Consider the following 14781-nt stretch of genomic DNA (forward strand, 5'->3'; position numbering starts at 1 on the left):
TCAAAGGGAGTTCCAAGTCACATAAGGAGGATAAATCTCACTCCTGTGGCTAAGGGATGGTATGAAATAGTGAGGAGATCTATCCTTCCTACTGGAAATGCCTCTTGGGTCACAATCAAACGAGCACTCTTGACATACTGCATCTTGCATGGAGGTGAGATCAACCTCGCACAACTCATAGCTGACAGTATTCAAGAAATGGCCGATAGCACAAGCAAATCAAAGGGTCTTGGACATCCAAGTACCATCCTCAGGCTATGTGACAAAGCTGGAGTAATTTTTGAAGATGAGGATACAATAAAAGTGAAGAAAGGGAAATGGATTACCAAGAAGAGCATGGAGGGAACGAATGAAGAAGAAAATCAAGAAGGGGTAGTAGCTCCTAGACAAAAGAGATCACAAAGAGAGGAAGGACGAAATCAAGCTCATGATGCCATAGACATGAGCCAGTTACAAAGATCAATAGAAGAATTATCTCAGCAACTCATGCAGGCTCAACAAGGCCAAAATCAGGGGGGCCAAGTGAAATATCTAGAGCCCCATCCAGAGTTTAGGGAGCAATATCTGAAAGACAAAGAGGAGCGAGAAGCTTGGCAGCATCAAATGGAGGAGAAACAAGAGAGATGGCAACAACAAATGATGACTCAGCAGCAAGAATTTCAAGCACAGATTCTTGAAGGACAAAAAGAGCAATACAAAGAGTTCAAAGAATCATATGATAAGCTGTATTTTAGTCAAGCTAAAGCAGGGGAATATAGTCACAACCTGTATCAATGGAAGAATGTTCATCATACCATGGGAGAAGTTAGACACGTACAAAGAATGGAGAGTGATGAAAACATGCAAGCAAGGTTGGAATACTTGACCCACAATTTGCCAACACTCAATCCTGAGATCAAGCCATTTGAGCAATGCCCTGAATTCTTAGCCAAGCAACAAGCAAGATCTCATCAATATACTGAGTCCACCTTCAAAAGATTGGAAGATGTTGGGCTCTCAGGACTCTTAGATTCTGTTTGGGGAAGAAGGTGTCCTGGTGAAGAGATCCGAGATTATTCCAAGACAGGGAAGAGAAAGAAGAAGAAGGGAGAATCAAGCAACAGCCATGACCATTAGAAGGTGGCAAAGTTCTTTCATACTTCCTCTTTCATGTCTCTAATAAGGAGATGCATGTCTGAAACATGATATGCCTCCATCATTTATTTCTTTTACTTCATGCAATTCTTGTTCTTTGTTTTTCATTTTAGTTAGTTAATAAATAGCTAGAAAAATGCTAAATCTGCATAATGCTTGTTATCCATCACTTAACTTTAAATATTGTTTTGTTTCCCATATGCTTAAATAAAAGAGTTTGGTTTGAATTGAAAAGTGAAATATCCAATGTTGCATAAGTATGAATGGAAGTTGGTGGTGGTATATGTGTTTGATTAAATGCATAACTCATGAAATAATTGTTGCATAATATCATTCTCATTCAATTGTGAGTTAGCTTGCTGTTACAAAGACTCTTATCAAGAATGAAAAAGCCCTTGGTAACAAAAACAGAAAGAAAAGGGAAAGAAAAAGCCAAAATGGCAAGAAAAACAAAGAATAAAGGTTGGACACCAATAGCTTGGACCTTAGGACATATGCCTGTGGTGTTCTTGTACTAAGATCTGCTTGGATGAGTAAATTCTAAGGGGTATTTTAAAACCCGGTCACTTAGATCAACTGATTTGGGATGGCCAATTGAAAATCCATAATAAAGAGCAACTTAGATACAAAACATTTAGTTATCCAAAGAGATGCTGGGCATCAATGATCCTAGGAAGAATTAATGAGCCATGTGTCTGTGGTGGAAAGATGTTGAGCAAAAGAAAAGAAAATAAAGCCAAAGGCTATGCTGCAGCATTTGACACCCAACCTCTAAAAGAATAATAAGCTTGTTAAGCATTGAAAGCCAAGAAAAGTTAGCAAGGGAGTGAGTAAAAAGTGAGTCTTATAACAGCAAGTTTAGCAAGCTTTTGAGGAAAGATATATATTATGTAACAGGAATAATAACCTGAGTTGTCATTGTCTGCATAAATGCCCCATAGATCAAGTTCTGCTATCTGCATAATAAGGATAAGTATCCTTTTCTTATTCATTCCATTTACTCTTAATTTTGATGCTTGCTTGGGGACAAGCAAGATTTAAGTTTGGTGTTGTGATGACAAGTCATCATATACCCATTTTTCAAGCTAATTTCACTTGTTTTGTTAGCATTTATGCACTTTCTTGTATCCTAAGTAAGTGATTTGGAGTGAAAATGCATAACTTCTTTAAATCAAGCAACCACCCTGAAATTAATGTTAAATCATGAGGTTTAAGCTAATTTTAATTGAATTTTAATTGATTTATAAGCCTCTTGAATTTAGTGATACTTGGAGTGGTTGTTTTGATTTATTATAGGTGAAGAAAAGAAAAGAAAAGGAAAAGCGTGGCCTAAGAAGTGTAGCCCAAGGAAAGGAAAGTGTGGCAAAAGAGAGAAGAAGCATGCCGCATGCAAAGGGGGAGGCAACATTGCCCTCCACAAGGGCACAGTGCCCTCTAGGAGGGCAACATAAGAGAACCAAGAAGAGAAGGCAACTCTGCCCTGCCCACTACAAGGGCAGAGCACAAAATGTGCCTTGGAACCAAGAGGAAGAGAACCTTGCCCTGCCCTCCACAAGGGCAGTATCGGGCTCACCAAGGGAGAAATTCAAAGGAAAAATGTCACCCATGCATGCCACAAGAATCGAACACGGAACAAGGAAGAAGCAAGGAACTAAGGTTGAGTGCCGTGCCAAGAAACCAAGGAAATTAATGAAGCGTGTGCGTCCGCCCAGGTTCGAACACGGGAATGCATTTTGGAAACACGCGAGGGCAGGGCAGCATTTGGTTGGTGCACAAATCTGGTGCACCACACACATTTCTGGCGCACCAAATCCTTCCCCTGGCAGTACCAGCGCGCACCACAGCGATCCTGGCAGCACCAATTTTTTCTGCCCTGCCCTCCGCGAGGGCAGGGCAGCATCTTATGCACCAAGGAAAATTCTGGCGCACCAATTCTTGATTCTGGCAGCACCAAGCACGCACCGTGGCAATTCTGGCGCACCAAATTTTTCCTGCCCTGCCCTCGGCGCGGGCAGGGCAGCGTTTCGCGCATCAAGCTCGATCAAGGCCGCACCAACAACGCACCAAACTCCAAATCCTGCCCTGCCCTCCACAAGGGTAGGGCAGCCTCCTGGGAGCAACTTTTCATGGGCCGAAAATTCAAATTAAAACCCCATTTTAATTCATTTCTTCACCAATTCAAAAGCCCATCCAAATCCAAAAATCCAAGAATAGAAAGTGTATAAATAGGAGTTAGTTTGATGTAATTAGGACCTTTACTTTGAGCTTTAAACTTTTGACTTTTATTTTTGAAGCTTTTGAATACTCTTGGTGACTCCACCGAGATTTCAGAGAATTGGGGAGGAGAATTGATCTCTCTTCTTCCTCATTCTTGCTTGAGCACTTCTAATCTTCTGTTTCTGAGTTTTGGGTGTGAGAAATTGAGGAAATTCTGTCTCAATTCCCATTCAAACTCTCTTTAACTCTTTTCTGCATAATTTAATTCAATTTAAATTTCCTTTACTGCTTCCTCTTCTAATTCTTGTCAATTGCTTTGTTAACTTGGATCTAGGAAGGCAAATAGAGATCTAGGCTCTGCTACCTAGTCTCTTGAGACCTGAGACCCAATTTTGCTTTTGGTTCTTCTGTTAACCTTGCTGCACTTTAATTTCCTATTCTGTTTGAATTTCTGTTTTATCTAAATTCATCTTCTACTTAATTGATTGCTGCAATTTACTTCTTCTTTGTTTAGATCCTGTAATCCCATTCCTCAATTCCCTTTTATATTCAAGCAATTTACATTCCTTGCCATTTAAGTTACTACAATTTACATTTCTTGCACTTTAAGTTTCAGTCATTTAGTTTCTTGTTCTTTAAGATTCAGTCCATTTTACCTTCCTGTTCTTTAATTTACTGCAAATTCCCCTCTCCCTTTACATTTACTGTCATTTACTTCCTGCTAAACACAAATCACTCAACCAATACTTGATTTGCTTGACTAAATCAACCACTAAACTAAAATTGCTCAATCCTTCAATCCCTGTGGGATCGACCTCACTCATGTGAGTTATTATTACTTGATGCGACCCGGTACACTTGCCGGTGAGTTTTGTGTTGGATCGTTTTCCACACATCACTACACCCCCAAGACACTCAAAGCCTGTCTCATTTCTTCATTTTGGCCGAAAATAACAAGAGAGAAAAGAGAGAAACTTTCATGAACATTTAATCTTCAAAGCTTTATTTCTTCTGAACTAAAACTCAAATCAAAATTTTGATTTCACCAAAATGATCCTCTCTTCTACCTCTACATAACCATATAACATATCAAGGCTGGAAATAAGGTGAGATGGCTATCTCCCTCCCTCTTCAATTTGGTTTTCAAGGAAAACCATGCAAAACATGTGTTTTCTTTATGTTTTTCCTTAGGAATCATGCTTAACTTGACTTGAGGGCCAAGAAATGTGAATTTACAGCAAGTTGAAGGTTAGAAATCACTTCCTAACATGCTGAGAGAGATTTGGTTAATTGAGGGTTTTTGGATTTAAAGTTGTTCTTGATGTGATTTAGGAGGAAAAAGTGCTTAAGGACCACCTGAAAGTCTAACCGAATTTAGGAGGAAAAAGTGCTTATGGACCATCTTGATTGATTGTGTCTGAGTTGTGTGATTATGATATGGTTTGGCTGTGCTTGAAATTGATTGTTTGTATGAGTGATTCTTGATGAAATTTTGGTGAAAATTTGATGAAATTTGATGATATTCAAGCTATGAATGCATGTTCTTGTGGCCGTTGGAATTTTGAACCCTAACCTTTAAATTGGGGTTCAATTTGAGTTAAAATCATGTGGAAAATATGGGGTTTTAGTGGCTGGGAATTTATTATGAATTTTGGTAAAATCGGTTGCTGAAAAGATTGAAAAACGGGTAAAAACAGAGAAAGAATCTGAAGAATTTATGAAGAACATGAAGAACACTTTGAGTGTGGTGAAGAAAAATGAACACCTATTTGATCGATAAAAGGGCAAGGAAGTAATTATTTTGGTGTTTGGGGGGTTATTTAGTAATTTCTGAAAGTTAGGGTTGTTAAAGTAGAAATATTAAAAGTTACGCGTGGTAAAAAGTGAATTTTTAAAGGTTAAAAGTTAAAGTAGGGTAATTTTCGAAAATTTAATGATAAAATAATAAACAATAATAAAATATTAAATAATAATATTTAATTAAAAATAATATTTTAATAAAAATAATAAAATAATACGAAAAAGACAGTTTTCTATAAAAGCTTTAGAAAGACAACTTTAAGTGCAGAATCTCATAATTACCTTCATAAAACACTTACGGAGTGGTAAGAACATATTAGTGAGGCAAAGATAAAGGAAAGATAAAAAGCTAAAGAAAAGATAAGAATCAAAGAAAAGTCTATAAAGTTTTAATGACAGAAAAATAGACAGAGATCAGTGAATGAACTAGAGCAACTTAGTTAGTTCTTGAGTTTCGACTAGGGTTAGGTATAATATAAAAAGTTAAACTATTTCAGTATAGACTTAATGAACCTATACTTTGGAACAGACTAACTATTCATACCGAAATTTACACAAGCTTTAAATACATATGTTAAGCAGAGAAATCAGAGCAGAGTAAAGAAACACAGAGAACAGAGTAACCAAAGAAGAATAAAGGGATACAAAGAAAAGAATAATCAGAGCAAAGTAAAAAGACAAAGAGAAAAGAGTAATGTGATAAAGAGAAATGGTTTGAGTTAAGATGTTGTAAAAGTAAAAGTTGTAGAGTTTGTATAGCATGATTGAACAGAAAAAGAAAGAGGTAATGCATAAGAATGTGAAAGCGATGATGAATAATGAGAATGTTAATGAATGATGATAATGAGAATGATTTTGTAAGAATCTGCTGCAGAGAGGCAGTCAGATAGATGGTGGTACGACTACTGAGAACACTTTCCTGGGATACCTTGCTATAATGCTTTGCTGTAAGACAGAGGTTGCTTACAGAGGTATCGAGATTAGTGTGCTCCTATAAGACAGAGGTTGCTTACAGTGAGTGTGTTGTTGTTCCTGTAAGACAGAGGTTGCTTACTGAATGGGTATATTCTTTTTGGAAGACTAATGCTTTGGATTAGTATAAGAAAAACAAGAAAAGACACAGAACAAGAGAAATTAAAGATCAATCAAGAGAAATGAACAAGAACAACTTGAAGATCAAGGAAGAACCAAGAACACTAACACGAAAATTTTAAAGAAAATATAAAATATGCAATTAACACCAAACTTAGAATAAGACACTAAACTCACGAGAAATTAACAATTAATTAAGAAAATTAATATTTTTGAAAAGAAATTTTTGAAAAGAACTATCCTATCAAAATTTAATGACTCTATAATCAACAAAAATAAATTATTCCTAATCTAAGAAATAAAATAAGCCTTCAATTGTTCAAACTCAACAATCCCCGGCAACGGCGCCAAAAACTTGGTGCACGAATTTGTGATTCGCACAACTAACCAGCAAGTGCACTGGGTCGTCCAAGTAATACCTTACGTGAGTAAGTGTCGATCCCACGGAGATTATTGGCTTGAAGCAATCAATGTTTATTTTATTAATCTTAGTCAGGAGGCCAATAGGGTTATAAGTGAAATTACTAGATTTGATTATAAAAATAAAAGAGAATAACAGCGTTACTTGTTGTGCAGTAATGAGAAATATGTTGGAGTTTTGGAGATGCTTTGTCCTTCGAACTTCAACTCTTCCTTAAAATCCTTCAATACACGAAAAGTCCTTTCCATGGCAAGCTCTATGTAGGGTGTCACCGTTGTCAATGGCTACTTCCCATCCTCTCAGTGAAAACGTTCCTATGCTCTGTCACAGCACGGCTAATCATCTGTCAGTTCTCAATCGGGTTGGAATAGAATCCATTGATTCTTTTGCGTCTGTCACTAACGCCCAGCCTTCAGGAGTTTGAAGCTCGTCACAGTCATTCAATCCCAGAATCCTACTCGGAATACCACAGACAAGGTTTAGACTTTCCGGATTCTCATGAATGCCGCCATCAATCCGGCTTATACCACGAAGATTCTGATTAAGGAATCTAAGAGATACTCATTCAATCTGATGTAGAACGGAGGTGGTTGTCAGGCACACGTTCATGGATTGAGGAAGGTGATGAGTGTCACGGATCATCACCTTCTCCATAATTAAGCGCAAATGAAAATCTTTGATAAGAACAAGCGTGTTTGAATGGAAAACAAAGGAATTGTATTAAATCATCGAGACACTGCAGAGCTCCTCACCCCCAACAATGGAGTTTATAGACTCATGCCGTCAAAAAGTATGTAATTCAGATCTGAAAATGTCATGAGGTACAAGATAATTCTCTAAAAGTTGTTTAAATAGTAAACTAGTAACCTAGGTTTACAGAAAATGAGTAAACTAAGATAATTGGTGCAAAAATCTACTTCTGGGGCCCACTTGGTGTGTGCTGGGGCTGAGACTAAAGCTATCCACGAGTAGAGGCCTTTCTTGGAGTTAAAATCCAAGTTATGACGTGTTTTGGGCGTTCAACTCCGGATCATGACGTTTTTCTGGCGTTTAACTCCAGACAGCAACATGTACTTGGCGTTCAACGCCAAGTTACGTCATCTATTCTCGTGCAAAGTATGGACTATTATATATTGCTGGAAAGCCCTGGATGTCTACTTTCCAACGCCGTTGAGAGAGCGCCAATTGGACTCCTGTAGCTCCAGAAAATCCATTTCGAGTACAGGGAGGTCAGGATCCAACAGCATCAGCTGTCCTTTTTCAGCCTAACTCAGATTTTTGCTCAGCTCCCTCAATTTCAGCCAGAAAATACCTGAAATCACAGAAAAACACACAAACTCATAGTAAAGTCTAGAAATATGATTTTTGCCTAAAAACTAATAATATTCTACTAAAAACTAATTAAAACATACTAAAATCTACATGAAATTACCCCCAAAAAGCGTATAAAATATCCGCTCATCACAACACCAAACTTAAACTGTTGCTTGTCCTCAAGCAACTAGATAAATAAAATAGGTTTTAACAGAAATTAAGAAGTAATAATATTTTAGAGTTTTAAATGAAGCTCGGATTCTTATTAGATGAGCGGGGCTTGTAGCTTTTTGTTTCTGAACAGTTTTGGCATCTCCCTGTATCTTTTGAATTTCAGAATGATTGGCATCCATAGGAACTCAGAATTCAGATAGTATTATTGACTCTCCTAGTGTAGTATGTTGATTCTTGAACACAGTTATCTTATGAGTCTTGGCTGTGGCCCTAAGCACTTTGTTTTCCAGTATTACCACCAGATACATAAGTGCCACAGACACATGACTAGGTGAACCTTGTTCAGATTGTGACTTAGCTTTGCTAAAGTCCCCAGTCAGAGGTGTCCAGAGCTCTTAAGCACACTCTGTTTGCCTTGGATCACGACTTTAACCACTCAGTCTCAAGTTTGTAACTTGGACCTGCATGCCACAAGCACATGGTTAGGGACAGCTTGGTTTAGCTGCTTAGGCCCGGATTTTATTTCCTTGGGCCCTCCTATCCATTGATGCTCAAAGCCTTGGATCCTTTTTACCCTTGCCTTTTGGTTTTAAGGGCTATTGGCTTTTTCTACTGCTCCTTCTTTTTCTATATACTCTCTTTTCTTTTTTTTTTTTGACACTGCTTTTTCTTGCTTCAAGAATCAATTTCATGATTTTTCAGATCATCAATAATATTTTTCGTGTTTCTCATTCTTTCAGGAGCCAATATTCATCAAATTCAAAGTACAAATTATGCACTGTTCAAGCATTCATTCAGAGAAAAAAAAGTATTGCCACCACACATAATTAATTATAATTTTTATTATTGAGAACTCGAAAAATATAGATTACTTCTTTATTCTAAAAAAATTCTACTACTTTATTTATGCCTGATGATGATGAGAAAAATAAATCATAGCTTAATTAGAAATAAAATCAAAATAGACATACTAACTACTACTACTAAATATCTCCTAAGGTAAATTTCTATAATACTACTATTACTAAGCTAAAGCAGAAAAATTGGAACTCATCAACCTGTTGTTTTGAGGAATAGATGTTCCTCTAATCTGTGGGGTGCTTTTCAAGGATTAATTTTTGGCGCTTTAGCTCCCTTAGATCACGCCCTTGCTCTTCCTGTTCCTTAAGCAGTTTGCAAAGCATGCTACTTTGATTGTTCTGCTCTTCCTTTATTTGGTCCATAGCTTCCTGCAATTTGGAAATAGAAGTCTCAAGATGTTCCCAATATTCGAATTGAGGCAGTTCTGGGAGGGCTTCCTGTGCTCTCCTCTTGGTTGGATCATCTTGTTGCTGTTGTCTGACCATTGATATTCCAGTAATGGGCTTTTCAATTAGGATATATTCTGTTATTCCCATCTTTACTCCGGCATCTTTGCAGAGCATAGAAATTAAGCTTGGATAGGCCAATTTGGCGTCCTTGGAATTCCTGTTTGCTATTTTGTATAGCTCACATGAGATCAGTTGATGGACTTCTACCTCTTTTCCCAACATGATGCAATGAATCATGACAGCTCTTTTGATGGTTACTTCGGAACGGTTGCTGGTGGGCAATATGGAACGCCCAATGAAATCCAGCCAGCCTCTGGCTACTGGTTTTAGATCTTCCCTTTTGAGTTGAACTGGGATGCCAGTCGTGCTGGTGGTCCACTTGGCTCCAGGGATGCATATATCCTCTAGGATCTTGTCTAGACCTTTATTTACCCTCATCATTCTCCTATTAAAGGAGTCTGGGTCATCTTTCAGTTGGAGAAGCTTAAATATCTCCCTGATCTTGTCAGGATTGGTATGGACAATCTTCCCTCTGACTAGGGTCCGATGGTCATAGAGAGCCGCTCCAATTAGTCTTTGTCTGTCTGTCTGCCATAGATTAGCATAGAACTCCTGAACCATGTTTCTTCCCACTTTCGTTTCAGGATCGGTCAGAATTTCCCAATTCCTGATTCGAATTTGCTCTTGAATCTCTTGATATTCATCTTCTTTCAGATCAAATTTGACTTCCGGGATCACTGATCTGTGACTCATTATTTTGTAGTAATGATCTGAATGTTCTTTAGTTAAGAACTTCCCTTGATTCCAAAGGGGCTTTGGAGCATTCTCTTTCTTGCCCCTTGGGGTGGGTTGCTTTCCTCTAGGGGCCATGAATTTAATGAGTATGTTTTTGTGATAACGGATAACCACACTAAACTTAGAGCTTTGCTTGTCCTCAAGCAAGAGAGAAGAAAGAAGAGGGATAGGAAGAGAGCAAGTGTGGCAAGGTGATGAAGAGTGGGGCGCCGAGCACAATATATGGGGTGGGGGTGGGAAATTTCGAAAATAAGAAAAGGATAACATAGAAGATATGATTTAAAAAAAAATAGATATGATAAGAAAAAGATATAATTTAAAAAGAGAAAGATATGAATAATATTTGAAAAGATGGATTTGAATTTTAAATTTTGAAAAAGATATTGAGTTTTGAAAACAAATTTCGAAAGAGTTTGAGTGGATTGAAAAAAATTTGTCTTTATGGATTAAGATATATTTGATATTTTTGAAAAAAGGATTTTAAAAATTAGGATTTTTAGAACACTAATTTGAATTGAGGGATGATAATTTAAAATATGTTTATGCAAGAAATCATGAATTGAAACATAAAAAAATTAGAAAATTTGTAAAGAGAAACGAATTTTACCTCCTCCCCACCATCCTGGCGTTAAACGCCCAACTGCTGCATGGTTTGGGCGTTTAACGCCCAAATGTTGCTTCTCCTGGGCGTTCAACGCCCAGCTGATGCATCTTTCTGGCGTTGAACGCCAGGAAGTCCTTTGTTACTGGGCGTTTTTCTAAACGCCCAGGATGCTGTCAATCTGGCGTTAAACGCCCAGAAGGTGCTTCTTTCTGGCGTTTAACGCCCAGAAGATGCTCCTTTCTGGCGTTTAACGCCCAGAAGGCTACCCTTACTGGCGTTGAACGCCCAGTGGGTGCTTCTTTTGGGCGTTCAACGCCCAAAATGTTTCTTACTGGCTTTTTCACGCCAGTGAGCTTCCAATTTCCCTTATAACTCTGTGAATCCAACCAATTGTTAATTTACCTTGAAGATACCTTGACATACACCTGAAGAAAAATTCAATTAATTAATCAATATGAATAAAATTAAATTTTGTGATTGGCTGGGTTGCCTCCCAGCAAGCGCTTCTTTAATGTCATTAGCTGGACTATTACTGAGTTTTAATCAAGCCTCAGTTTTGAGCATTCTTGCTCAAAATTTCCTTCAAGATAATGTTTGACTCTTTGTCCATTAACAATGAACTTTTTTGTTAGAGTCATTATCCTGAAGCTCTATGTATCCATATGGTGATACGTTTGTAATGACATATGGACCTCTCCACCGGGATTTTAATTTCCCGGGGAATAATTTGAGCCTAGAATTAAATAACAGAACTTTCTGCCCCGGCTCAAAGACTCTGGATGACAATTTCTTATCATGCCATCTTTTCGCTTTCTCTTTGTAAATCTTTGCATTTTCGAAAGCATTGAGTCTAAATTTCTCTAGCTCATTTAACTGGAGCAATCGTTTTTCTCCGACTAACTTGGCATCAAGGTTTAGGAATCTGGTTGCCCAATAGGCTTTGTGTTCCAGTTCCACTGGCAAGTGACAAGCCTTTCCATACACAAGCTGGTATGGAGAGGTCCCTATAGGGGTCTTGAATGCTGTTCTGTATGCCCACAGAGCATCATCCAAGCTTCTTGCCCAATCCCTTCTACGGTTAATTACAGTCCGTTCCAGGATTCTTTTGAGTTCTCTATTTGAGACTTCAGCTTGCCCATTAGTTTGTGGATGATATGGAGTAGCTACCCTGTGGCTAACTCCATAACGAACCAGAGCAGCATAAAGCTGTTTATTGCAGAAATGAGTGCCCCCATTACTAATTAACACTCTAGGGATACCAAATCTGCTGAAGATGTGTTTCTGGAGGAATTTTAACACTGTTTTAGTGTCATTGGTGGGTGTTGCAATAGCCTCCACCCATTTGGATACATAATCCACTGCCACCAGAATATAAGTGTTTGAGTATGATGGTGGGAAGGGTCCCATAAAGTCAATACCCCATACATCAAAAAACTCAATCTCCAAGATCCCTTGCTGAGGCATGGCGTAACTGTGAGGTAGATTGCCAGATCTTTGGCAACTGTCACAATTAAGTACATACACTCGGGAGTCTTTATAGAGAGTATGCCAGTAGAAGCCACTTTGGAGGACTCTTGTGGCTGTTCGCTCACTTCCAAAATGTCCTCCATACTGTGATCCATGGCAATGCCATAGGATCTTCTGTGCTTCTTCCTTAGGCACACATCTACGGATTACTCCGTCTGCACATCTCTTAAAGAGATACGGCTCATCCCAAAGATAGTACTTTGCATCCGTGATCAGCTTCTTTATTTGCTGTCTACTGTACTCTTTGGGTATAAATCTCACTGCCTTGTAGTTTGCAATGTCTGCAAACCATGGCACTTCCTGGATGGCAAAAAGTTGCTCATCCGGAAAGGTTTCAGAGATCTCAGTGAGAGGGAGGGACGCCCCTTCTACTGGTTCTATTCGGGACAGGTGGTCTGCTACCTGATTCTCCGTCCCTTTTCTGTCTCTTATTTCTATATCAAACTCTTGTAGAAGCAACACCCATCTTATAAGTCTGGGTTTGGAATCCTGCTTTGTGAGTAGATATTTAAGAGCAGCATGATCAGTGTACACAATCACCTTTGATCCTACTAAATAGGATCTGAATTTGTCAATGGCGTAAACCACTGCAAGTAGCTCTTTTTCTGTGGTTGTGTAATTCTTCTGTGCGTCATTTAAAACACGGCTGGCATAGTAAATGACGTGCAGAAGCTTGTCATGCCTTTGTCCCAACACTGCACCAATAGCATGGTCACTGGCATCACACATTAATTCAAATGGTAATGTCCAGTCGGGTGCAGAGATGATTGGTGCTGTAACCAATTTAGCTTTCAGAGTCTCAAATGCTTGCAGACACTCTTTATCAAAGATAAATGGCGTGTCAGCAGCTAGCAGGTTGCTCAGAGGTTTGGCAATTTTTGAAAAATCTTTTATAAACCTCCTGTAGAACCCTGCATGCCCCAGAAAGCTTCTGATTGCCTTAACATTGGCAGGTGGTGGTAATTTTTCAATTACCTCTACTTTAGCTTGATCCACCTCTATCCCCTTGTTCGAGATTTTGTGTCCAAGGACAATTCCTTCAGTCACCATAAAGTGACACTTCTCCCAGTTTAAAACCAAGTTAGTCTCTTGGCATCTCTTTAGAACAAGTGCTAAATGGTTAAGGCAGGAGCTGAATGAGTCTCCAAACACTAAAAAGTCATCCATGAAGACTTCCAGAAAATTTTCCACCATATCAGAGAAAATTGAGAGCATACACCTCTGAAAGGTTGCAGGTGCATTGCACAGGCCAAATGGCATCCTTCTGTATGCAAATACTCCAGATGGGCATGTGAACGCCGTTTTCTCATGATCCTGGGGATCTACTGCAATTTGATTATAACCTGAATATCCATCCAGGAAGCAGTAGTATTCATGACCTGCTAGTCTTTCTAGCATCTGGTCTATGAATGGTAAAGGAAAATGATCCTTTCTGGTAGCTGTATTGAGCCTTCTGTAATCAATACACATATGCCACCCAGTAACTGTTCTTGTAGGAACCAGTTCATTTTTTTCATTATGAACCACTGTCATGCCACCTTTTTTTTGGGACGACTTGGACAGGGCTCACCCAGGGGCTGTCAGAAATAGGATAAATAATCCCAGCCTCTAGTAATTTAGTGACCTTTTTCTGCACCACTTCCTTCATGGCTGGGTTCAGCCGCCTTTGTGGTTGAACCACTGGCTTGGCGTCACCCTCCAGTAAGATCTTGTGCATGCATCTAGCTGGGCTAATGCCCTTGAGATCACTGATGGACCACCCAAGAGCTGTCTTGTGTGTCCTTAGCACTTGAATTAGTGCTTCCTCTTCCTGTGGCTCTAAGGTAGAGCTTATGATTACAGGAAAGGTATCACCTTCTCCCAAGAATGCATATTTTAGGGAAGGTGGTAATGGTTTGAGCTCGGGTTTAGGAGTTTTCTCCTCTTCCTGAGGGATTTTCAGAGGTTCTACTATTTTCTCTGACTCCTCCAGATCAGGCTGAACGTCCTTAAAGATGTCCTCTAGCTCTGATTCGAGACTCTCAGTCATATTGACCTTTCTTACCAGAGAGTCAATAATATCAACACTCATGCAGTCATTTGGGGTGTCTGGATGTTGCATGGCTTTGACAACATTCAACTTGAACTCCTCCTCATTGACTCTCAAGGTTACTTCCCCTTTTTGGACATCAATGAGGGTTCGGCCAGTTGCTAGGAAAGGTCTTCCTAGAATGAGAGTTGCACTCTTGTGCTCCTCCATTTCCAGCACCACAAAGTCAGTAGGAAAGGCAAATGGCCCAACCTTGACAATCATGTCCTCAATCACACCTGATGGGTATTTAATGGAGCCATCAGCAAGTTGAAGACATATCCTGGTTGGTTTGATTTCTTCAGTTAAACCAAGCTTTCTGATA

This window comes from Arachis stenosperma, chromosome 2 (assembly GCF_014773155.1).
Source record: "Arachis stenosperma cultivar V10309 chromosome 2, arast.V10309.gnm1.PFL2, whole genome shotgun sequence".
NCBI lineage: Eukaryota > Viridiplantae > Streptophyta > Magnoliopsida > Fabales > Fabaceae > Arachis > Arachis stenosperma.